Source organism: Mesoplodon bidens (genome assembly GCF_964165515.1).
Source record: "Mesoplodon bidens genome assembly, chromosome: X".
NCBI classification, from domain to species: domain Eukaryota; kingdom Metazoa; phylum Chordata; class Mammalia; order Artiodactyla; family Ziphiidae; genus Mesoplodon; species Mesoplodon bidens.
The window spans coordinates 30,085,163-30,110,596 of NC_138163.1; positions in this window are offsets into that span (position 1 = coordinate 30,085,163).

A 25,434-nucleotide genomic window follows, 5' to 3' on the forward strand; every position below is an offset into this window, starting at 1 on the left:
TTGTCCTTTTCCATGGCATCGTGGGGAGTATTATTTTACCAGCAACAGTGTGTGACAGTACACACGGTATTTTCAAGCAGGGAAGCTCATCTGACCCTGGGCGTCCAACGATTTTCTTAGGACTCTCTGGTTGACTGCCTATATGACTGACCCTTACTTTCTAGTCACTCCAGAGGTAGAACTGATGCGACATGGCTCATCTTTAGTCTCCAGTCCTTCTTGAGGTAAAGTGGACACTGCATGGCCCAAAGTCCCTATTGTAAATCACACTGTTAGACTGTCCAGTGAACAAGGCCCTCAGGTAAACAGAGACGCTTTTATCAGGTATGATTTTCCAAAGGCTTAGAAATTACCTTCCAGAAGCCAAGGGCAAAAACCAGACCTCGTTATGGGCAAGCTTAAATTCTTTACTATATTGGTACTGTGTTTAGCAGGGACCTCCCCTTTTGTGATTCTCTACCAGTGTGTGGTGTGCTATGATGGAAACCACTGAGGAAAATAATACTGTTTTTATCCTGTAGAAGGGAGGTAGTTGGGAGCCTTAAGCACGTAGAACACTTTTCACTGGTCTGGCATCCTGGCACTTTGCTTGGCTTACCCCGTTTTCTCTGCAGACCATCCAGGTCTAAGTACAAGCAGAACAGGTAGTTCTTATGTGGAAGATAAAAAAAAATCCCCTAAAAACAAACCTGTTCCTTCATACTCTGGAGCTACAGAACATCAGAACCAAGGGACCTCTTAAAAATCATCTAGTTCAGGTGTTGGCAAAGTATGACTTGAGCCCAAGTCTGACTCTTTGCCTGTGTTCATAAATAAAGTTTGATTGGAACAGCCATGCCCATTGATTTATATATTGCCTATGGCTGCTTTCATACTACTGTGGCAAAATTGAGTAGTTGTGACAGAGACCATATGGCTGCAAAACCACTTAACTATCTGGATCTTTATAGAAAAAAAAATGTTCGCTGACCTCTGGACAAGTTCAGCCATATCATTATATACATGGAGAAACTGAAGTTCAAATTAGAGAAATATTATTAAATTAGGTGAATAACTATTGAGTCCCTACCCTGTGTCCCTACTCTATGTCGGGCACTGTTGCAAGCACTTGAGATAGATCAGTGAACAGAACAGGTGAAAAATGTTACACTAATTATACTAATAATTTTTCTAACATTATACTAGTGTTACCAATTGATAATGCCATGGAAAACATCTCACAAAAGGACAGCAGGTTAAAGGGGAATCAGGAGTGTGGGGTTGTAGGAGTTGAAACTTTAAATAGGGTGATGAGAGTCGGCTTCACTGAGAAGTTAAGATTTTAGAAAAGACTTGAAGGAGGTGGGGGTGGGTGAGCCTTGCTGACATCTGGGAGAAAATCTTTCCAGGCCAAAGGAACTGTTCATCCAAGGCCCTGAAACAGACATGTTCCAGCAACAGCAAGAAGGCCACCTTGTCTGCAGAGAACTTAGTGATGGGGAGGATAGTAGGAGATGAAGGAAGAGAGGTGGTGGGGTACCAGCTGCCATTGGGTTTATAATGCCACTGGGAAGTCTGAGTGAAATGAGAAACCACTGCAGAGTTTGAGCAGAGAAGTGATGTGATCTGACTTGGATTTAAATTTTAGCTCTACTGTTGAAGATAGACTGTGAGAGGGGTGAGGGTGAAAGGAAAAGATCGGTGTGTTGGTTTATTTCATGTATCAACTTGACTGGCCTAAGGGATGCCCAGATGGCTGGTAAAATATTATTTCTGGATGTATCTACGAAGGTGTCTCTGGAAGAGATTAGCATTTGAATCAGTAGACTAAAGAAAATCACCCTCATCAATGCAGGTTTGCATCATCCTCCAATCCACTGTGGACCAGAACAGAACAAAAAGGCAGAGGAAGGGCAAATTCACTCTCTGCTTGAGCTAAGACATCCATCTTCTTCTGACCTCAGCATTGACACTCCTGATTCTTAGGCCTTCAAATTTGGCCTGAGACATACACCATTTGCCCTCTGATTTTTGGGTCTTCAAGCTTGGACTTGAACTACACCACCAGCTTTGCCAGGCCTCCAGCTTACAGACAGCAAATAGTGGCCCTCTTCAGCTTCCGTAATTGTGTAAGCCATAATACATCTCTTTCTGTATATCTTATGTATTTCCTATTGGTTCTGTTTCTCTGGAGAACCCTGACTAATTCAACCAGTTAGGAAGCTATGATAGTAATCTAGGCTAGAGATGACATTGACTTGGGCCATCTTGGTAGCAGTGGAAGAAATGAGAAGTAATCAAATTCTAGATTTATTTTGAAGGTAGAACCAAGTAAGGTTTGCTAAGGATTTGAACATAGGGTATAAGAGAAAGAGATGAATCAGGAATTTTGGTCTGAGCAACTGGAAGGATGGAGTTGTCTAAGTCATACAGGAAGCTGGTGGAAGAGCGAGATCTTCCAACCCACCCTCCAACTCCCAATCCCGTGTTCTGTCCACTAATTTGATTGTGCCTTCCTGGGGATGCTTATTTGTCTCTTTCAGACAAAGGAAGCTGGCCTGAAGCACATGCAGCAGCAGCAGTGTGCAAATAATAAATGACACATCTTGGAACTTTTATAGAGTATCACTATTTCCAGGTTTATCTCTCTGGATGCAGGGAAGGGAAACATTTCCTTAATACTTAGCACAAGCTCATTAAAAAGTCTCCCTTTGACCAGCTTTGATAAGGAGAAGAAAACAAATATAATGGCCCTGCTTGAATCTCATAAGATAATAAATATTCCAAGTGAACATAATTGTTTTTAACCTTTATACCAGGTACAATAAATGTCAAATGGAAAGATAACCCAGCACTCTCCTGAAATGGCTTAAATAATAGGCCCCAGTTTGTTTTAATGGGAACTCACCCAGTAGACACGTTCATATAACAAATGAGAAATCCCTAATGAGAGTTGCATTATTTCTATTGGCTTTTATGCCATCCTTAATTGATTGCCATCATCCACGGCTAATTAAGAGCATGATAATCTGATGGAGGTACTTTCAGCCAGTACAATGGTGCCTGCTTTAAAACAATGACTTCTGGAAGCCCATGTCGTCAAGGTGGCTGGCAGGTTAGGCTATAGCTGGGGACTGCCCCATTAGAAATCAGGATCCTACACTGAGCAGTCTAACCTGGCATAGTCCTGGGGTTTGATTGCCTCAGTTGTGGAAGGGACCACTGAGATCTTCCCTCAGTGATGCCAAAAGCTCCCCAGGGCATGATCTTCTTGGCCTGAGTAATACTGGATGACCTCCTGTTCTTAAAGGCCTATTACTTTATTTCCCTTCCCTTCCCCATATCAAAGATTTCTATCTTGAATCTCTTTCACAGGCCTGTTCTCAGAATGTCAGGGGGCTGCACTGAAAAGATGACTGGATTTGCGTTCTATTCTCAGCTCAGCCTCAAACTGTCTATATGACCTTGAGTAAGTCACTTCTCCTCTGATATATTCTGTTTTTTTCTACTCAAAAGTGAAGTGTTGAAAGAGGTAACTTTCAAGGTTGCTTTTAGTTTTGCACTTTAATTATTTTGTGGCCCCAGTTTTGTCAAAATCTGGTGATGTGATGGGGAAAGATTTATTAAGTCAGAGTTTCCATGGTCTTTTCTCTGATTTTGGGATAAGGAAACTTGCTTGACCCACCTCAAGTACTTCCTTTTGTGAAAATCAAAATGAGTGTGAAAATAACTTAAAATGCCCAAATGTAGACATAGGGTCAGTATCATTATTATGTAATTGAACTCACTTAGCCCTTGGTCAGCAAATACAGGACTCATTCCTTCCCACGTATGGATGTTTGTGAAGAGTGCCCTGAGGAGTTTAACAGGGAGTTAAACATTTGTGCCTCTGATGTCACATATGTCTGAATGAGGCATGAAGTTAGTTCCTTTGCAAACAAATTTGCATCATGGATTTACAAATTAAAACCACAGGGAAATAACATTGCATAACAATCAAATGGGAAAATATTAAAATCTGTCAATACCAAGTATTGGTGAAGATCTGGTGTAATGGAACTCTCATCTTGTTGTTATGTGTATTATACAACTTCTTTACCCAGTAAATACAAACATGTGCATGTACATGAATGTTCAGGGAAGCATCGTTTGTGAGGAGGAAAACTGGAAATAATAATGTACATATTATGTATATAAATATATTGGGGAAAATAATGCAATGAATGAAAATGAGTAAGCCATAGCTATACACATCAACATAGGTAAATCTAAAAATCATGGCATTTACCAAAAAATATACTATGCATAGGTAAATACAGATAGTATAATTTTAGTTTTATAGTGTTTTTAGAAAATAGCCAAAATTAATTAATGCATTATTTGGGGATACAGGTATAGGTGATAAAACTACTTTTATACAGTGAGAAAAGGATTAACAAAATATTCAGGATAGTAATTATCTTTGGTGAAAGGATGGGGAGGAAATTTAGAAGGAACATAAAGGGGACTTCAAATAATGGCAGTGTGCTCTTTAGTTTTGGAAATTTAAGAAACATTATAAAAGCAATATATACCTATAATAAACATTCAAACAACAGAGAAGAATTTAAGATTAGGAGTAGAACTTTCCCTTGTCCTCTGCCCTAGAATTCCATTTAAGAGAGAAAAACAGCACCATTAATAATTTGGGATACATCGTTCTAGAGCAGTGATTCTCAGTTTGATCCCTGGACCAGCACCGTGGGTGTCACTTGTGAACTCCTTAGAACTGTGAATTATCAGGCCTCATCCCAGCCTTACTGATTCAGAAATTCTGGAGGTAAGGCTGTCCTATTTGTGTTTAACAAGCCCTCTGGATGGTTATCAACCATGGCTGAATAACAATAGAATCACGAGAGGAACTTTGAAAAAAATACCAGAGTCCAGGTCATACCCCCAAGAGATTGTTTTTAAAACTCCTCTAGTAATTATAATGTGTAGACATGGTTGAGAGTCATTTGTCTAGACTTTGTACATTACATATACATGATATTATATATAATATATAGTAGATAATATATATTATTAGTGAAAAGTACAAGATAGATTTTATATATATATACACATATGTATTTTATATATGTGCGTATATATATATGTGTGTCTTCTAAAGCACAAGATGCAGAAGGCTGTTTCATCCATTCATTTTACATATATATACACATATATATATGTATCTATGTATGAATGTGAGAGAGTCTTCTGTATCTTTCAGTTTCCACTAATAATATGTCAATGAATATAAATCTATTTCTTTATTGGAGCAGTGTTTCTTAGCCATGGATGATTTTGCCCCCCAGGGAACATTGGGCAATACCTGAAGCCTTTATCAGTTGTGATGACTGCAGGGGTGGTGGTGCTACTAGCATGAAGTGGGTAGGGGCTGGGAAGTGCTGCTAAATATCCTACAATGTATAGCACACCTCTCCACAACACTGAATTATCTGGCCCCAAACACTAATAGTGCTGAGGTTGAGAAATCCTGTTTTAGAGGGATACACAGAGTTCCATTCTAAGGCAGTACTAGATTTTATCCAGTCTATCCAATGTGCTTTGGTGACTTCATTTAATACCCACAGGCTATGAAGGGCTTGAGAAGATGTGGGTTATATGGGTATGTCTTGTCTCCCTACATACTTTTCCAAAACTCAGTAGAGTAAGGGACATGATTTTTGCTTCTTTTATGTCCCCATAGTAATCAGCACATTGTTGGGCATGTTAAAAGTATTAAAGAAAAGCCTGTTGAATTGAATGGAATCATCCCTAATCCCCACAATATAGTGAGATTCTATTGTATTTGTCTCTGGTTTCTGTTAAACCCTAGAAATAAAGGCTGGGTGAAATTCCTTCTGTCAATAGCAAATGGAATTAACTGTAGAGTCTCGGGTGTATTGCACAGCGAATGATTAAAAATCATTGGCAAATAGTAAGCTGTCTGCTGTGACCTTTCAGCTCTTGGTATTTTGACTGACGGTCCCCTCTTTACAGTTTAGTGAAGTTGTAAACACAGAGACGTGAGACCCACTGATGGGCCAGGCAGTCAAATACCGAATATGAAAAGGTCAGCATCAAACTCTGCGTGCTGATATGACTCAAGACTGGTTTGGAATTGGGTGGGCCTGTGACACTGTGGCCCTGAGCTATTGACTTAAAAGGAAAATGACAAATGGTTCCGTAGCAAACAAGATGGAAAACTCTTCTGTTTGAATTCTTTTGGTAGATTGGAAACCATCTCTGGTTAAGGCCATGCCTATTTCAAGTAGAGAATGCCATGGGATTTACGCTTGCAGGCTTTGTCTAGGGTTGTGATATTGTTCTTGTTCTCCCCCTTTTCTTCTCCCTTTTTCTAAGAAGGTCTTCAGTATCTTGAGGATACTTACCTCTCTCTCACTCTGGTAACAGGGATCTCCTTGCCATGCTATTAAATATAGAACCCTTGGTCAACTTTTTTTTTTTTTTGCTTTATAACAAATTTAATCAGTTATACATATACATATGTTCCCATATCCCCTCCCTTTTGCGTCTCCCTCCCACCCTCCCTATCCCACCCCTCCAGGCGGTCACAAAGCACCGAGTTGATCTCCCTGTGCTATGCGGCTGCTTCCCATTAGCTATCTACCTTACGTTTGGTAGTGTGTATATGTCCATGCCGCTCTTTCACTTTGTCACAGCTTACCCTTCCCCCTCCCCATATCCTCAAGTCCATTCTCTAGTAGGTCTGTGTCTTTATTCCTGTCTTACCCCTATGTTCTTCATGCTTGGTCAACTTTTTCAAAACTAGCTCTATACTTTCTCCTTTATATGTGTCTCATTTTCTTTTTGTCAACTTTGTGACCACTATTTTTTTTCTTCTTCCTAAATCCTTTGACACTCTCTTGCTCCTTGAAATACTTCCATTGCTTCCTTTCTCCAGCCTTGAGATGTAGTAAATAAGTCTCTCATACCAGTAGGTATGTGAGCATTTATTTATTCATTCACCAAACATTGTGAGTACCTAATATGAGTCAGGCCCCGTGTAAGCCGCCAGGGAGCAATGTATGGTTTCTGCTCTCTGGTATAGGAGGAGGACTAATACCTAAGGAAATGTAACCAATTTATTAAACAGTGTGAATTCAGTGGGGTACAAACATGAAACAGTTTTACTTTTCCCCAATAACTGCCTTCAACCATGTGCTGTTAAATTTCTGTTCCTGTTTTTATGACATCTTGGACATATCCTACATCTTTCTACTTGCCATCTATTGTAACGCAGTCCACGTACCAGAATGGCTAAGAAAAAAAACCTGATTAAAAGAAACAGCTACCATATGATCCAGCAGTTCCAATTCTGGGTGTTTACCCAAAGGAAATGAAAACAGTATATTGAAGAGATACCTGCACTCCTATGTGTATTGCAGCGTTATTCACAATAGCCAAGATGTGTAAGCAACCTAAGTGCCCGTCCATGGATGAACGGATAAAGAAGGTGTGAGATATATCTATTATTCAGCCATGAGAAAAAAGGAAGTTTTGCCATTTGCCATAACATAGATGGACCTTGAGGACATTATGCTAAGTGAGATAAGTCAGTCAGAGAACGACAAATTCTGTATATCCCTTATATGTGGAATCTTAAAAAGCCAAACTCATAAAAACAGACAGTAAAATGGTGGTTACCAGGGTCTAGGGAGTTGGGGGAATAGGAGAGATGCTGTTTAAGGGTACAAACTTGCAACTAGTAGATAAATAAGTCCTGGAGATCAAATGCGCAGTATACGGAATATGGATGACAATATTGTATTATCAGCAGACTTGCTAAGAGACTATATCTTAATTATTCCCACCACAAAAATAAGTGCTAATTATGTGACACGATAGAGGAGCTATCACTACAATAGTCATCATATTACAATATATAAATGTATCAAATCAACATGTAAGCTTTAAATTTACAGAATGTTATATCTGTAATATATTTCAATTAAAAAAGCATACATGTAATTAAAATAAAGTCAAAATTAAAAAGAAAGGAATAGAACCATATAAGCAAATAAAGATATAGAAAGCGGAAAGAATTGGCAGATGGGATGGTCTAGTGGTATGAAACAGCATAAAGCATTTAGAAAACAGCATGAGGTAGGTGTTGGAAACATCCCTGTTTCAAACAAAGGGATCTGAGCCTTAGAGAGCATCTTTCCCAATGTCTCGCATGTGGTAAATGGAAGAGGTAGAATCTGGATCCAGGTCTACCTGTCCCCAGCGTCAGTGTTCTTAACCTCTAAGACGTACTACTACTTTGAAAGGTTTGGCAGTTGAGGTAAGCATAAAGTCAGTGTAAACATATACCTATATATAAAGGCAATTAGTTTGCTTCTGGAGGAGGAGCAGGATAACATGAAACAGGACAATCACATTCAGAAAAAAGGGGAGGACACTTGAGCTGGGCCTTTGAGGTAGGGGCAGTCACCAGGTTGACAAAAGAGCACAAGCAAAGACATGGGTACAAATTCCTGTTTTGTGGAACCTTAGAGCATCACCAACAATTTCCAAGACACGTACGAAATGCTCAAGAACTTCTTTCGCCCTATGAACAGCTTCACAAAAATAAATAGCCTTAGCATGTTGCAATTTCGCATGAAATTAGGAAATTCAATAACTGACCATTCTCTTGGCTTGATTTTTTTTTTGTCAGACACACTTTTTGACAGTCGTCTTAATTCTCACAAATAGAATTGCTGGCAACATTCCAGCTAAAACATACATTTAGTGGCCCTGTTCTCAAAGGCAGCATGCTGTTTTGTTGCCCTTTGTATATATGCAAACATGCTGCCTCAGTCTTTGAATTCCCAATTGAAGTTCACCAGGCCTTTTAATTCCTGGTGAAAGTCAAGTTTAGCTATGTACCCAGCAGCCTTTATGGAATACTTTTCCACTGAGCTATATTACACAGTTGCCACAAAATGGTAACTTGTCTCAGTATCATATCCTTATTGTCTTGATGTTTAGCTAAAATCTTACATTTTAAGATACAGAATGATTGGAAAATGATGAGAATTTCAGAATTTCAAATCTCTAATAGCATCAGCTCATGCTTCTTAAGTATATACATGCTGTATATACCTTTTCTCTTCGATTGTAAAGCTTAGCACTGTGGGTTAGGAAGCCTTGAGAGGCTATGTTCTGTTGTTTTGTGGTTTTTACTTTCATCCCACATTGAGAGAGGTAAATAAAATAAGAACTATTATCATCTTTTTTTCCTGTGAAGATAAATCATGCCTAATACTGTTAGTAGATATTTTTGCTGCCAATGGTATTGCAGTTTCTTTTTTCTTGCTCTCATAGTAAGAATCTAAAGCATTTTGGGGCTCTGAGTTATCCCAGAAAAGTAGATCTTCCAGGCAACTGAGATTTACCCCTAGAAGATGTTGTTGACAGTAGGTGAAATTCTGGCTAATGACAATTGAGGACCAGTATATCTGTAGATGCCAGCTGGGCTGATCTGTTCTCCCTGATCTAATTGCATGTTTATTGAAGCAATAAATACCATGAGGGCTTTAGTCTTTAGTCAGGGATGTTAACATATTACTAAATTAATGATAAATTGTATCACTGCTAATTCTTTTGTTCCCAAATCTAAGATTTAACCCTAATTTAGAAACAGAAAAATGTGTATCATCCTAATGTTCTGCCTTTGTATTTCTGACTAGAGTTTAACTGTGTATAAAAATTCTAAAAGGCACTTCAATGGACTGATATAGAGTCCTTTATAAGGTACTATATAATACAGACATTTTTTCTTTTCATATGAAATGAATATTTATGTCATATCAACTGGATTCTTACCAGTTACATAAGCGATTTTGAAGAGTTATACCCTCTGGAAAGAAAGTTATATTAACCAGTTTTGATTATCAGGTTAGCATATAATGTCCTAAAGTTAGTGTGTTGTAAGCTCTAGCATCTATATTGGGTGTCCCTGTCCTATTCTTTCCTTCCCACAAGCCATTTTTCATACTGGAGCCTGCGTAATGTTGTTATAAATATAAAACTGGCCTTATCATACCCCTTCTTATAACTTCTTAAGGGTTTCCCATTGTAACCTACATAATATCCAAACATGTACCTACAGCTTCCAAGGCTCTGTGTGATCATGGCTCCTAATAATCTCTCCAGTCTCCTCCAGTCCCACTCTGCCCTTTGCACACCACACTCTAGTCACATTGACCATCTTTTTCTGATTGGCTCCCTGTAATGCTCCAAGCTTCTTCCTACCTCAGGGTCTTTACAGTTGCTGTTTCCTCTGTCAGAAACAACCTTAGCTTTTCTTCCAAATGTTTCACGTGGCTGATTCCTCCATACCATTTAGATCTCAGACAAATGTAGAGTAGCCCCCATTCACTCTCCATCCACAGTACAGCATTATCTATCTCCCATCACTAGAATGTAAATTTTATGAGGGCGGGATCTTTGTCTTATCACACCACCTCCAGAATGCAACACAGTGCCTGGCACATAGCTCGTGTTCTGTAAATATTTGTTGAATAAGTGAGTTAATGAATAGAATATTAGAGCTGAAAGGACTTGGGACTTTTGAGGTCAAGTTCAGCTTTCATTTAGAAGTACAGAAATTGGGGCACATAGAGGTAATGTGACTTGGCCAATGAAGTACAGTAAATTAATGGCAAAACTAGGACTAGAAGTAGATCTTGCTACAACCAGTTTAGGGATTTTTACACTAAGAAGTTAAAATTTATTAAGCTATTATAAGTAACGGCTTCAACTAAAGTCCTTACATTTAAAACACCCAGGCTTCCCTGGTGGCGCAGTGGTTGAGAATCTGCCTACTAATGCAGGGGACACGGGTTCGAGCCCTGGTCTGGGAAGATCCCACATGCCGTGGAGCAACTGGGCCTGTGAGCCACAACTACTGAGCCTGCGCGTCTGGAGCCTGTGCTCCGCAACAAGAGAGGCCATGACAGTGAGAGGCCCGTGCACTGTGATGAAGAGTGGCCCCCGCTTGCCACAACTAGAGAAAACTGTTGCATAGAAACAAAGACCCAACACAGACAAAAATAAAAAAAAATTAAAAAAAATAAATTAATTAAAAGAAGGCTCAACATTAAAAAAAAACAACCTATTTGGAGAGAGTTATGCCTAACGCAAGTGGTTGCCATTCTGTTAATAACAGAATTTTCATATTCTAGTACCTGCATGAAAAAGTTTCTGTAGGTACCTTTATTTAAATCATAACCCCAAACTGTGCCAAACAATTAAGTCATTCCTGTGGCTTCACCCTTCTTTTGTGTTATATCACATTAGTTCTTAATATAAACACTAGAACCAGACATATATGAGTTTGAATATCAACTCTTTTACTTGAAACTGTTGGTCTTATTTTTCCTTGTCTTTAAAAAAAATGATGTAAAATTGACTTACAGTATTATATTAGCTTCAGATGTACAATATAGTAATTTGACATTTTTATAGATTATACTCCATTAAAAGTTTTTACAAAATAATGGCTATAATTCCCTGTGCTGTACAATATATCCTTGTTGCTTAACTATTTTTATACATAGGGGTTTGTATCTCTTAATCCTATAAACAAATGGGACATGATGAAACTTAAAAGCTTTTACACAGCAAAGGAAACTATAAATAAGATGAAAAGACAACCCTCAGAATGGGAGAAAATATTTGCAAATGAATCAGTGGACAAAGGATTAATCTCCAAAATATATAAACAGTTCATGCAGCTCAATATTAAACAAACAACCCAATCAAAAAATGGGCAGAAGACCTAAATAGACATTTCTCCAAAGAAGATATACAGATTGCCAACAAACACATGAAAGAATGCTCAACATCATTAATCATTAGAGAAATGCAAATCAAGACTACAATGAGGTATCACCTCACACCAGTTAGAATGACCATCATCAAAAAATCTACAAACAATAAATGCTGGAGAGGGTGTGGAGAAAAGGGAACCCTCTTGCACTGTTGGTGGGAATGTAAATTGATACAGCCACTATGGAGAACAGTATGGAGTTTCCTTAAAAAGCTAAAAACAGAATTAATATATGATCCAGCAATCCCACTACTGGGCATATTCCCAGAGAAAAACATAATTCAAAAAGACACATGCACCCCAAAGATCATTGTAGCACTATTTGCAATAGCCAGGTCATGGAAGCAACCTAAATGCCCATCGACAGATGAATGGATAAAGAAGATGTGGAACATATATACAATGGAATATTACTCAGCCATAAAAGGGAACAAAACTGGGTCATTTGTAGAGACGTGGATGGACCTAGAGACTGTCATACAGAGTGATGTAAGTCAGAAAGAAAAAAACAAATATTGTATATTAACACATATATGTGGAATCTAGAAAAATGGTTCAGATGAACTGGTTTGCAAGGCAGAAATAGAGACACAGATGTAGAGAACAAATATATGGGCACCAAGGGGGAAAAGCGGAGAGTGGGTGGTGGTGAGATGAATTGGGAAATTGGGATTGATATATATATATATATATATGCCACATCTTTATCAATTCTTCTGTTGGTAGACATTTGGGCTGCTTCTATATCTTGGCTCTTGTAAATGTAAATGTTTCTGCTATGAACATTGTAGTGCACATATCTTTTCAAATTAGTGTTCTCTCGTTTTCCACATATACACTGAGGAGTAGAATTGCTGAATCAGAAGGCAGTTCTATTTTCAGTTTTTTGAGGAACCTCCATACCGTTTTCCACAGTGGCTACACCAATTTACATTTCTCCCAACAGTGCGTAAGTTTTCCCTTTTCTCCATACCCTCTTGAACATTGGTTATTTGTAGACTTTTGATCTGAGTTTGAGGTGATATCTAATTGTTGTTTTGATTTACTAATAATTAGCCAAGTTGAACATCTTTTCATGTGCCCATTAGCCATCTGTAGGTCTTATTTAGAAAAATGTCTATTCAGGTCTTTTTGCCCATTTTTTGAATGGGTTGTTTTTTGACATTAAGTTGTATGAGCTGTCTATATATTTTGGATATTAACCCCTTGTGGGTCATATCATTTTGCAAATATTTTCTTCCATTCAGTAGGTTGTCATTTTTTATCCATGGTTTCCTTTCCAGTGCAAAAGCTTTTAAATTTAACGAGGTCCCATTTGTTTTGTTTTCCTTTTATTTCTTTTGCCTTGGGAGAAATATCTGAAAAATACTGCTATGATTTATATCAAAGAGTGTTCTGCCCATGTTCTCTTCAAGGAGTTTTAAGGCTTCAGGTCTCACATTTACGTCTTTAATCCATTTGAGAGGTTTTTTTTTTTTTTTTGGTATATGGTGTGAAGAAATGTTTTAATCTCATTCTTTTACATGTAGGTGTCCAGTTTTCCCAGGACAACTTACTAAAGAGACTGTCTTTCTCCATTTTATAGTTGCCTCCTTTGTCATGTCCTTTGGAGATTAAATGACTGTAGGTGCAATGGGTTTATTTCTGGGCCATCTGTTTTGTTCCACTGATCTATGAGTCTGTTTTTTTGCCAGTACCATGCTTTTTTGATTACTGTAGATTTGTAGTATAGTCTGAAGTTAGGGTGGGTGATACCTCCAGCTTGTTCTTTTTTGTCAAGATTGCTTTGGCAAAATGAGGTCTTTTGTAGTTCCATATGAATTTTAGGATTATTTTTTCTAGTTATGTGAAAAATGTCATGGGTATTTTTTTTATTTTTGCCATTTGTTCATTATTTTTTGGTTGTTTTTGCAATTCATTTTTGTTTTTTCTTTTTTTATGTTTATTTTTAATTTTTTCTTATTAGTCATCCATTTTATACACATCAGTGTATACATGTCAATCCCACTCTCCCAATTCATCCCACCACAACCCCCACCCCCTGCCGCTTTCCCCCCTTGGTGTCCATATGTTTTTTCTCTACTTCTGTGTCTGAATTTCTGCTCGGCAAACTGGTTCACCTGTGCCATTTTCTAGGTTCCACATATATGCGTTAATATATGATATTTGTTTTTCTCTTTCTGACTTACTTCACTCTGTATGACAGTCTCTAAATCCATCCACATCTCTACAAATGACCCAATTTCGTTCCTTTTTATGGCTGAGTAATATTCCATTGTATATACGTACCACATCTTCATTACCATTCGTCTGTTGATGGACACTTAGGTTGCTTCCATGACCTGGCTATTGTAAATAGTGCTGCAATGAACATTGGGGTGCATGTGTCTTTTTGAATTATGGTTTTCTCTGAATATATGCCCAGGAGTGGGATTGATGGGTCGTATGGTAATTCTATTTTTAGTTCTTTAAGGAACCTCCATACTGCTGTCCATAGTGGCTGTATCAATTTACATTCCCACCAACAGTGCAAGAGGGTTCCCTTTTCTCCACACCCTCTCCAGCATTTGTTGTTTGTAGATTTTATGATGATGTCCATTCTAACTGGTGTGAGGTGATACCTTATTGTAGTTTTGATCTGCATTTCTCTAATAATTAGTCATGGGTATTTTGATAGGGCTTACAATAAATCTGTATATTGTTTTGGGTAATATGGCTATTTTAAACAATATTCCCAATCTAAAAGCATAAGATATCTTTCTGTTTCTTTGTATCATCTTCAGTTTCCTTCATAAGTGTTTTATAGTTTTCAGAGTATAGGTCTTTCACCTCCTTGGTTAATTTTATTCATAGGTATTATATTGTTTTTGATGTAATTTAAAATGGGGTTGTCTTTTTGCTTTCTCTTTATGATATTTCATTATTAATGTGCAGAAAAGCAACAGATTTCTGTATTTTAATCTTGTATCCTGCAAGTATACTGCATTAATTTATTAGTTCTAATAGATTTTGGCACAGATTTTAGTGTTTTCTATATATACTATCATGTCATCTGCAAACAATGACAGTTTTACCTTTTCCCTTCCAATCTGGATACTTTTTATTTCTTTTTCTTATCTGATTGCTGTGACTAGAACTTCCAATATTACGTTAAATAAAAGTGGTGAAAGTGGGAATCCTTGTCTAGTTTCTTAATTTGGAAGTTTTCACCATTGAATATGATGTTAGATGTGGGTTTGTAATAAATGGCTTTTATTATGTTGAGATATATTTTCTCTATACCAACTTTGATTATAATTTTTATCATTAATGGAAGTTGAATTTTGTCAAATGCTGTTTTATGCTTCAAGATGATCATGTGATTGTTTTTTTTGTTGTTAACTCTGTGCATACTTTATTCCATTATTTGTGACAGACTTCAAAAGGCAATAGAAGCGGTTGTGTCTGGGGGGCTTGAGACATAATTTCTCAAGCCTTCCCCGCTAAATTCTTGAGATTGGCTCTTCCCTCAGTTACCTGAGCAAGTTTTAACTCTTTGGTGATAGAGAGAGCAGAGTCCCTATTTTTCATTTCTCCTCTTGAGAATCTATGACCCTTTTTCCCTTGGAGTCCAGGGACATCTATTTACTTTGAAGCCTGTTATTTTTTTGAAAAGCCAGTCTGGCATATACTCAGAATAACATTTATGGGGAATTGGTTTTGTTTTTCTAAAACTGTTCTTTTTAAGAAAATTTTTACTGGAGTATAGTTGATTTATAATTATGTGTTAGTTTCAGGTGTAGAGCAAAGTGAATCAGTTATAATACATATATCCCTGATGTGGTACATATATACAATGGAATATTACTCAGCAATTAAAAAAAACCAAATAATGCCACTTGCAACAACATGGATGGACCTAGAGATTATCATACTAAGTGAAGTATGTCAGAGAAACACAAATATCATATGATATCACTTATATGTGGAATCTAAAAAATTGATACAAATGAACTAATTTACAAAATAGAAACAGACTAACAGATCTCGAAATCAAACCTATGGTTACCAGAGGGGAAATGTGGGGGGAAATGACAAATTAGTAGATTGGGATTAATGTATACACCCTATTATATATAAAATAGATAACTAATAAGGACCTACCATATAGCACAGGGAACTGTACTCAATATTCTGTAATAACCTATATGGGGAAAAAATCTGATCATGTGATTTTTATCCTTTGTTTTTTTAATATGGTGTATCACATTGATTGATTTGTGTATATTTTACCATTCTTGTGACCTTGGTATAAATCCAACTTGATCATATTGTATGATTCTTTTTATATATTGTTGGATTCAGTTTGGTAACATTTTACTGATGGTTTTGCATCTATACTCATCAAAGATATTGGTCTGTAATTTTCTTTTTTTTTTGTAGAGTCTTTGTCTGGTTTTATGTTAGGGAAATGTTGGCCTTGTAGAAGGAATTTAGGAGTGTTCCATCCTCTTCAGTTTTTTGGAAAAGATTGAGATGGATAGGTATTAGCTCTTCTTTATATGTTTGGTAGAATTCCCATGTCACGTTCTCTGGTCCTGGAATATTGTTTGCTGGGAGTCTTTTTGTTTGTTTGTTTTTAGAAATTCAGTTTCACTACTAGTAATTGGTTTGTGCAAATTTTTCTTCTTGATTCAGTCTTGAAGAGTTATAAACAAAATATATTTATACTGTCTTTTATATTTATATATGTATGTACTTTCATCAGTGCTTTTTATTTCCTCATGTGGATTTGAATTACTGTCCAGTATCCTTTCATTTCAGTCAGTTGGACTCTGTGTTGTCTGATGAGAAATCAATTGTTAATCTTACTCGGGATCTCTTGCATATGAGGAGTGCATCTCTCTTGTAGCTTTCAAGATTGTCTCATTGTCTTTGGTTTTCATCAGTTTGATTATGATTTGTGTAGGTGAGGATCCCTTTGCATTTTTACTACATAGATTTTGTTGTGGTTTTTTTTTAACATCTTTATTGGAGTATAATTGCTTTACAATGGTGTGTCAGTTTCTGCTTTATAACAAAGTGAATCAGCTATACATATACATACATCCCCATATCTCCTCCCTCTTGTGTCTCCCTCCCACCCTCCCTATCCCACCCCTCTAGGTGGTCACAAAGCACCCATCTGATCTCCCTGTGCTATGTGGCTGCTTCCCACTAGCTATGTATTTTACATTTGGTAGTACATATTACTCCATGCCACTCTCTCACTTCATCCCAGCTTACCCTTCCCCCTCCCCGTGTCCTCAAGTCCATTCTCTACATCTGTGTCATTATTCCTGTCCTGCCCCTAGGTTCTTCGTAACCTTTTTTTTTTTTAGATTCCATATATATGTGTTAGCATACTGTATTTGTTTTTCTCTCTCTGACTTACTTCACTCTGTATGACAGACTCTAGGTCCATCCATCTCACTACAAATAACTCAATTACGTTTCTTTTTATGGCTGAGTAATATTCTATGTGTCACATCAAGGACCATGAGAGATTACTACAAGCAACTATATGCCTATAAAATGGACAACCTGGAAGAAATGGACACATTCTTAGAAAAGCACAACCTTCTGAGACTGAACCAGGAAGAAATAGAAAATATAAACAGACCAATCAGAAGCACTGAAATTGAGACTGTGATTAAAAATCTTCCAGCAAACCAAAGCCCAGGACCAGATGGCTTCACAGGCGAATTCTATCAAACATTTAGAGAAGAGCTAACACCTATCCTTCTAAAACTCTTCCAACATATAGCAGAGGGGGGAACACTCCCAAACTCATTCTACAAGTCCACCATCACCCTGATACCCAAACCAGACAAAGATGTCACAAAGAAAGAAAACTACAGGCCAATATCACTGATGAACATAGATGCAAAAATCCTCAACAAAATACTAGCAAAGAGAATCCAACAGCACCTTAAAAGGATCATACACCATGATCAAGTGGGGTTTATCCCAGGAATGCAAGGATTCTTCAGTATATGCAAATCAATGTGATACACCATGTTAACAAACTGAAGGAGAAAAACCATATGATCATCTCAATAGATGCAGGAAAAAGCTTTCGACAGAATTCAACACCCATTTATGTTGAGCTTCTTGAAAGTGTTGATTAATAGTTTACATCAAATTTGGGAAGTTCTCAGTCATTATATCTTTAAAATATTCTTTCTGCCTTTTTTCTCCTCTCCTTATGAAACTTCAGTTATGTGTATGTTGGTATGCTTGATGATGTCCCACAGGTCTTCAAGACTCAGTACATTTTTCCTCATTCTCTTTACTTTCTGTTTCTCAGACTGAACAATCTGTGTGGATGTATCTTCAAGTTCCCTATTCTTTCCTCTGCCTTCTCAAGGGAACTTGAAGCTTTACTAGTGGGTTTTTTATTTCAATTATTTACATCTCAGCTCCAGAATTCTTATATACTTTTTAATAATTTTTATTTCTTTGTTAATATCTTCTATTTGGTGAAAGGTTGTCCTCGTCCTTTATAAAAATTTCTTATGCATAATTTCCTTTCATTTTTGAACATATTGATAGCAGCTGGTTTAAAGTTTTTGTCTAGTAAATTTAATGTCTGGATTTTCTCAAGGACAGTTTCTTTTTACTTTTCATGTCCTATATATTTGCCATACTTCCTTATTTGTTTGCATGTTCTTTTGTTGTTGTTGAAAACTGTACATTTTAAATAATGTGTAAAATCAGGAAATTAGATATTCCCCCTTTCCAAGGTTTTTGTTTCTGAGTGTTTTGGCGTGATATAGTTACTTTTCTGAAGTAATTCTATAAACTCTGTTTTCTTTGTTGTGTATGGCCCTTGAAGTCTTTGCTCAGTTATCTTAGTGAGCTAATGATTGTAAAGAGATTTTCTTACATTCCTGGAACCTGTGAGACTCCCATTCTTTACTGGGTGGCTATTTGTGCATTTTGGGACACATCTTCAACACTCAGCCAGTTGATACTTATCAACTTGGTAATATTTGCCTTGGTGTTTACTTTATGCAGAGCCTCTGAATCAGGTACAAGTCATGACTTAGGGCCTTTGCATGAGCCTTAGGTCTTTCATGAATATGTGTATAGCCTTGGGCATATGCAGAGACTAATGCATGAGCATGGTCTTCTAGATTTATGGGAAAATGTAAGAGCTTTTCAAAGACTCCTAGGGATATCTAATTCCCCACCTTTTCCTTTTAAGATATTTGGTTATCCTACCATTTGTCCAACTGATATCCATTGCATTAGGCAGCCTTAATGTTAAACAATTGCTAAGAATGATTTTTAACAAATCCCCCTTAGGAAAATGCTGTTCATACTGAGTGATCTCTTAGGTCAGTTAAAGAGAAGACTTCCAGTAGGATATTCCAGAAAATCACTGGGTCGGTCAAATAATGACACTTCATTGGAAATGGGGCTGTGAAGGAGGTTCAACCCCATTCTACCCTCTGCAGTGGCTGTCAGGCTGCTGATTATCATTATGATTAAAAATTGCTGGTTTTCAAGGCTGCTGTCGAGGTGGGGAAAGGGAATGGGACTTGGCAAAGTTAAAGTGGCACAAAGGTCACTGCTTTTATCAATATTCAAACAGTTTTCTCAAATAAATATTCATAAGGTTATTGCAGCCATTTCATTAATTTCCAGAGTTTTGAAAAAGTTGATTCTTATAATTTTTGCCAATGTTCTCATTGTTTTTGTAGAGGAGAGGCTTTTTGAAGGTACTTTTTTTTTCTCCATTCCTGCTGATGTAAGCATTTTTACAAAGTCATCACTAAACTCCACTTATATGGTCCAGCCTATACAGTTTCTTGTTCTTATAGCATGGTCACTATTCAAAATGTTAATAAAAATGGATGACTGCAAACATTAATTGTAAGTGGAAGTTGCATGTTGTAAAGTGTCAGGAGATATCATGTGATAGGTAAAAATCAAATTATGAAAGGAAAAGTCTCATATATTATTTTCCCAAATGACTTTCTCAGAAAGAAAAGTCAAGTATGCCAAGGCAAGTGAATAAAGGATAAGGAAGAAAGAAAATTTAAAGAAATGTAGCCACTTCCATAAAAGCTAGCTTCATTCAAATATATAGTTTCTCATAACTGTAAAAAGCTAGAGATCAGTGAATACAGAAGTTAGAACATTACAAGATGAAATGGAAAACATGATCAAAGGGGATGGTTAAATTGTTGAAGGATTTACAAAGATTTAAAAGGAAGGATACCAGCCAAATGCCATCTGTCATTTGCTATATATATATATATATATATATATATATATATATATATATATATATATATATATATAAATCTTACTGGATTTCAGAATCAGCATTGCAGGGGGCTTTAGCAAGCCATGGAGATTCAAAACCAACAATCTCCTTAAGCAGATGGTGTTATTCTTAGGTACCTGTCTCAAACCAGAGCCACCTTTCTCAGTGACCATGGGCAGTACTTGCAGGGGAAATACTATGCCAGCCTCAGCTTCTGCTGGAACAGTTTGAAATAACATGGTGCCACAGTTCTGTGCCTTGTTTTGAGATCAGCTTCTGGAAATGAGCTATTCCTTTGAATGGAATTTTAAAACAATGGAAACAAATCTCTGCATTGATGCGGAGCCTTCTGTGTAACAGATTTAAAGCTGTGTCAAAGGTTAAAGCAAGAATACTAATATTTTTGAAATCAGTGCCCTAACATAATTCATAATTTAAGAGTTAAACTGTAGCAATGTTGTATCTCCTCCTAAAGGAACATACATGACATTTTCTTTTATCTATTTCTTTCATTTTGCCTTTAAAGCTATTGTGCAGTAGATCTGATACTGAGAAGTGCACAAAACATGAATGTACAGCTCAATAAACTATCACAGAGGACACACCCATTCCACCACTACCCAGCTCAAAAAATAGAACATTGTCAATACCTCAGAGGTCTTATTTGACTTTTCTTTTTAAAGAGTGCATTGCATTTAATTTTGTTAAATGATTTTGTGACAATTTTAGAAATAAATACATGTTGGTAGGTAAGAAAGGGAGATGTTGTGAAATCAGATTAACACAATAGTGTGGCATAGAAGTAGGAGTCAGGATCTAACCCTGGAGACTTAAATCTGGTGGCAGAAGAAAATAGATCAGTATGCTGGTAAAAGTGGCATAAAACCAGAGGAAAATATTATATGTGATTGAGTACTGAACTTGCCCACACCCTCAGGGAATAACAAAGACTCAGTTTCAAACTGGGGAAAGCCCAGTAGAAATGAGATAGGCCCAAGAAAGTAATACTTTCTTAGTCTGAGACATGAGCTAATTAGATTTTACTGATACCTGCTGAAGTACAAGACATACACTTGGCCTTCATAAACTCCCATCATGTGTTTCTAACAATGCTGTGTTTGGTACTCACCCATGATCTCAGTTTCAAACAATTCACAGATTAACTCATAGCACTTACTACGTGCCAGGCACGGGTCTAGGCATTTTGCACATATGAACTCATTTAATCCTCTCAGCTCTTTAAGCAAAATGGAGAAACTGGAGCACAGGGGGTAGCAAAGCTGGGACTCAAGATTCAGCCTGCCTGGTAGCAGAGTCTGTTCTGGGATTATTAAGTTCTTTTTGAGATACCATGTAAGGAATTGAAAATGGCTGTTGCCTTGTAAAAACATTGGACTTTCTTTGGTCGTTGTCCATATCATATATGCATGTTAAGAGCTTAGTTATGAAGACTAGCTCTTCTAGCATAACTATAACTATGTATTATATGTATTTTAATATATACTAGCTATCAGTATAGAGAAGAGTATATCTTAGATTCCTCTTGTGACATGAAAGACATACGGAACTTAAACATTTTTGACAGTCAGAAACATTTTCTCATGGGCATCAAAATTTAATAAAGGCAGAACATCTTCTTTTTCAAGATTTTTTTAAAAAGGAAAGTATATTGATGAACTTGTATAATCAGTTTTTTTTTTTTTTTTCTGTACGTGGACCTTTCACTGTTGTGGCCTCTCCCGTTGCGGAGCACAGGCTCTGGACGCGCAGGATCAGCGGCCATGGCTCACGGGCCCAGCCGCTCCGCGGCATGTGGGATCTTCCCAGACCGGGGCACAAACCCGTGTCCCCTGCATCGGCAGGCGGACTCAACCACTGCGCCACGAGGGAAGCCCTATAAGCAGTTTTTATTAGTAGTATTGTAGAAAGCCCTTACTCAGTATGGTACTAATCACAGTTTGGTGTCACAGCTTTGACTAATGTTAAGGCGGTTAGTAATTTTACCACCATTGCTTTTGCACCCTCCGTGAAAATGCCAACCCTCGGGAATAGGCAAGGAATATCTCAATATTACTACGAAAATAATGTTGACCTTGCAGACCCCATGAAAAGATCTCTGGGAGAACACCAGGAATACACAGACCATACTTTTAAAATTACTGCAAATAAAATCCATTTATTTTTGTCCTATTTGGGGGACAGTTACTCTTTCTGAAAGCTTTGCTCTCCCTTCTGTCTCAGGATCATGATTGACTTGCAGACACTTCACTCTGTTGCTTACAAATTTGGTTTTCCAGGCTGCCCATGCTCACACGCAGATGCTGTTTGCATTTCTTGGGAGGAAAAAAAAAGAAAAACCTGTGTGCCCAATGCCCAGAAGAACTGGCTGACTCAAGGTTAAGTTCCTCCCTTGACTTCTTACAACATGAATTGCTTCTAGGGACCCTGAATTCCTGACAGCCTGGCCCCGCATCTAGTTATCTGCTTATTTTACTCTCTTCTTCCCTTGAAGTTTGCCAAGCAAATTGTCTGAATGGTGGGAGACAGCTGGTAGGAAGAAATAAGAATTAAGGTTGATAAAACAGAGGATAGAAAAGGAGTCTCCTTCGTCACTTTTGTAAGGAAGCAAATCCTTCAGTCAGGCTGCTCTCCCACGATTGTGTCAGGCTGAGTTGAATCATTACTAAATACTTGGCCACGAGTGGTCATCTCCTGTGACTTTTAGGGATTGGAAGTGTTTAGTCATTCTTAGCAGCTTGTACCATTAATAGGAAAAAACAAATGAAAGAGACAGCCCAGTCTTTCGTCCTCCTCCAGGCAGGTTTCATGGTAGATAGCTTACTTTGACAGATATATTCGAGGCTGACATTTCTGTTCCATTCCTTATGGCTCCTCACTGTGTCTGCACAGTTTCCCTGAGAGCAGTCCCCTATTATGTATCACTGAAGAACTATATTTTGTAGACAATTTGACCCAGTTCTGACAACGTTAGGGGGCATGCTAGGACCTTAAGTTACAGCAAGCAAAGGGTCTAGGTGGGAAGGTACTCTGACCCTGGCAAATGATAACCTTCACCCCTACTGTTCTTTTACCATCATCATCATTAGGATCTTTTGTCCGTAGAATTTAAAATTTATTTTTAAAAGCTTTTTGTCTTCCTCTTTCTCTTTATATAAAAGAAACAGCAAAAGATTTCAAAGCTGGCTGAAATTTATTTTTAGATGATAAGATAATTTGATTCATCCAAGCATATTCAATTATAGCAAAGGCACTAAGAATTATTTTACCTAATTCTTAATATTTACTATAGTGACAGTTTAATTAACTATTAATTAAGCACTTGATAGGTGCAAAAATCTGTAAGGACTGTGGGAAGCCAAAGTAATAAATAATACGTGCACCCTCCCCCCCAAAATCTCAAACTGTGGTGAGAGGTAGAAAATAGAGAGGGAGGCAGATAGGTGTCAATTCCTTATAACAGAAACTTGTGAATGTGGAAGGAGAAATGATACAGACCCAGTATGGTACCAGCCTACCTCCTGGTTCTGTGTATGATACTGGTGGTGGATGGGGATGTCCCAGGTGTGTGGTATTCTCCAAATGAGCCCTCCCCAGGCATTCAGACACAGGGACTGGTAGTTGATGAAGAGCCTGCTTTTTAACTGCTGACCCAGGTGGTGTGTGCCCACTGTCAATGAATAGCAGGCATTTGGATGTAGTCTGAGTCAGTCTTTGGAGATGAATTTTAGTCTTTCCCTAACCCTCATTAAAGCACTGCACTTACAAGTAGGAAGTCCTATCCAAGAAGGAGCTATTTATGTTCTCTTGGGCAACAGCATTGAAAAATCATTGCAAAAGGATTGGTTACTGTTTGTTAGTTTTAAGAGAAGATCCCCAACTCTAAACAGTAATTAGGCTGTGATCTTTAATACTGAACTACTTGCTAAAACATTAAAAAAATTTTCTAGTTAGGTAATTAATATCATAAAGTGAGATGGAGATCAAAGTGTTGCCTGAAGTGTCTCCTGCCTCTAGGAGATAAATAGCAAGGGCAGAAATCAAACAGAACTTTGTCACTTAGCTTTGATTTGGAAAGGAGGTAGTTAAGTTACATGAAGAAGGTGGCAGTTAGAAAGCCTGCCTTCTATTGCATGCTTTTGCAGCAGCAATTACCTCAGCTACAAATCTCATTTACAGAACTCTTTGAAAGTGCTATCTGGACGATGGCAGAATACACTGCAAATCAATGGAGGGTGATTTCATTCCCAAATTGAAGTTGCCATTTAATAGGGAAAAAAACATACACTTGCACACCCCAACCTCCTTCTTACTCATTAATAGATTCCTCAGTAGCAGTTATGAGGCTCAAGTTTCACAAATTCAATTACTTCTTGAAAAATATGAATTATAAACACTCTTTACCAATTGAAATGCAATCACATCCTAGCTTCCAGAAGGAAAATAGACGGGAGCTGTTGGAAATGATCCTAATCATGATGCTAATAAGTAACGGCCCAGTACATAGTCTGCAAAAAACAGGCCAGCGCCTGCCTCTCTGCACCTACTGTTACATGATGTTTTCTTTCCCGATTTATAGTATCCTAGCAACCATCATGCACGTTAGTCCTAATGGATCTGAAAATGATGCACTGGGAAATTTGTCCCTAAGGATCTCATGCTCCAGGGAGGGACACTTTCTTCTCGGGGGGCATGTCAATAGCCAAATAGCTGGGTGGGAATTAGAGTAATTTTCTTTGCTCTGAGATTTCATTGCCCTTCCTGATCCCGTGTAGTCAGAGGGCCTGTAATCCAGGTTTAATCTAAATAGATGGCAGTGCTGCCAAGAGATCCTAATTCCACATGAATATTCAGTAGTACAGCAGAGGAGCCTGGGGATAATGCCTGCTGGAGATGACCTTAAGTGTAGCAAAAGTGGACACTGACAATGGCTCTAAATTTCCACCTTATTTACTATTCATTGATTTGAGTTAAGACAGGAAGGATGCTGTCAAAATTTTCATGTAGCCTGGCATTGGTAAGGCTTTAAGTCATCCTTAGCCATTCTCGTCTTACCATAAATTAGATTAGGTATCAGCTCCATTAGGGCCCTCTGACCAAGGTTGGATCTTTTTTGATATAGAAACAGAAAGATTTAGAACTAGGGATAGGGCCAAAGAGGTGGAGAAAATGCAGATGAAAGAAAGCTAGAGAGAAGTCCCCTTATATTTAATTCTACCCCAGGTTTTCCGAAGTCAGGGATCAGTTTGTATCAGGGACTTTTCTAGATAGG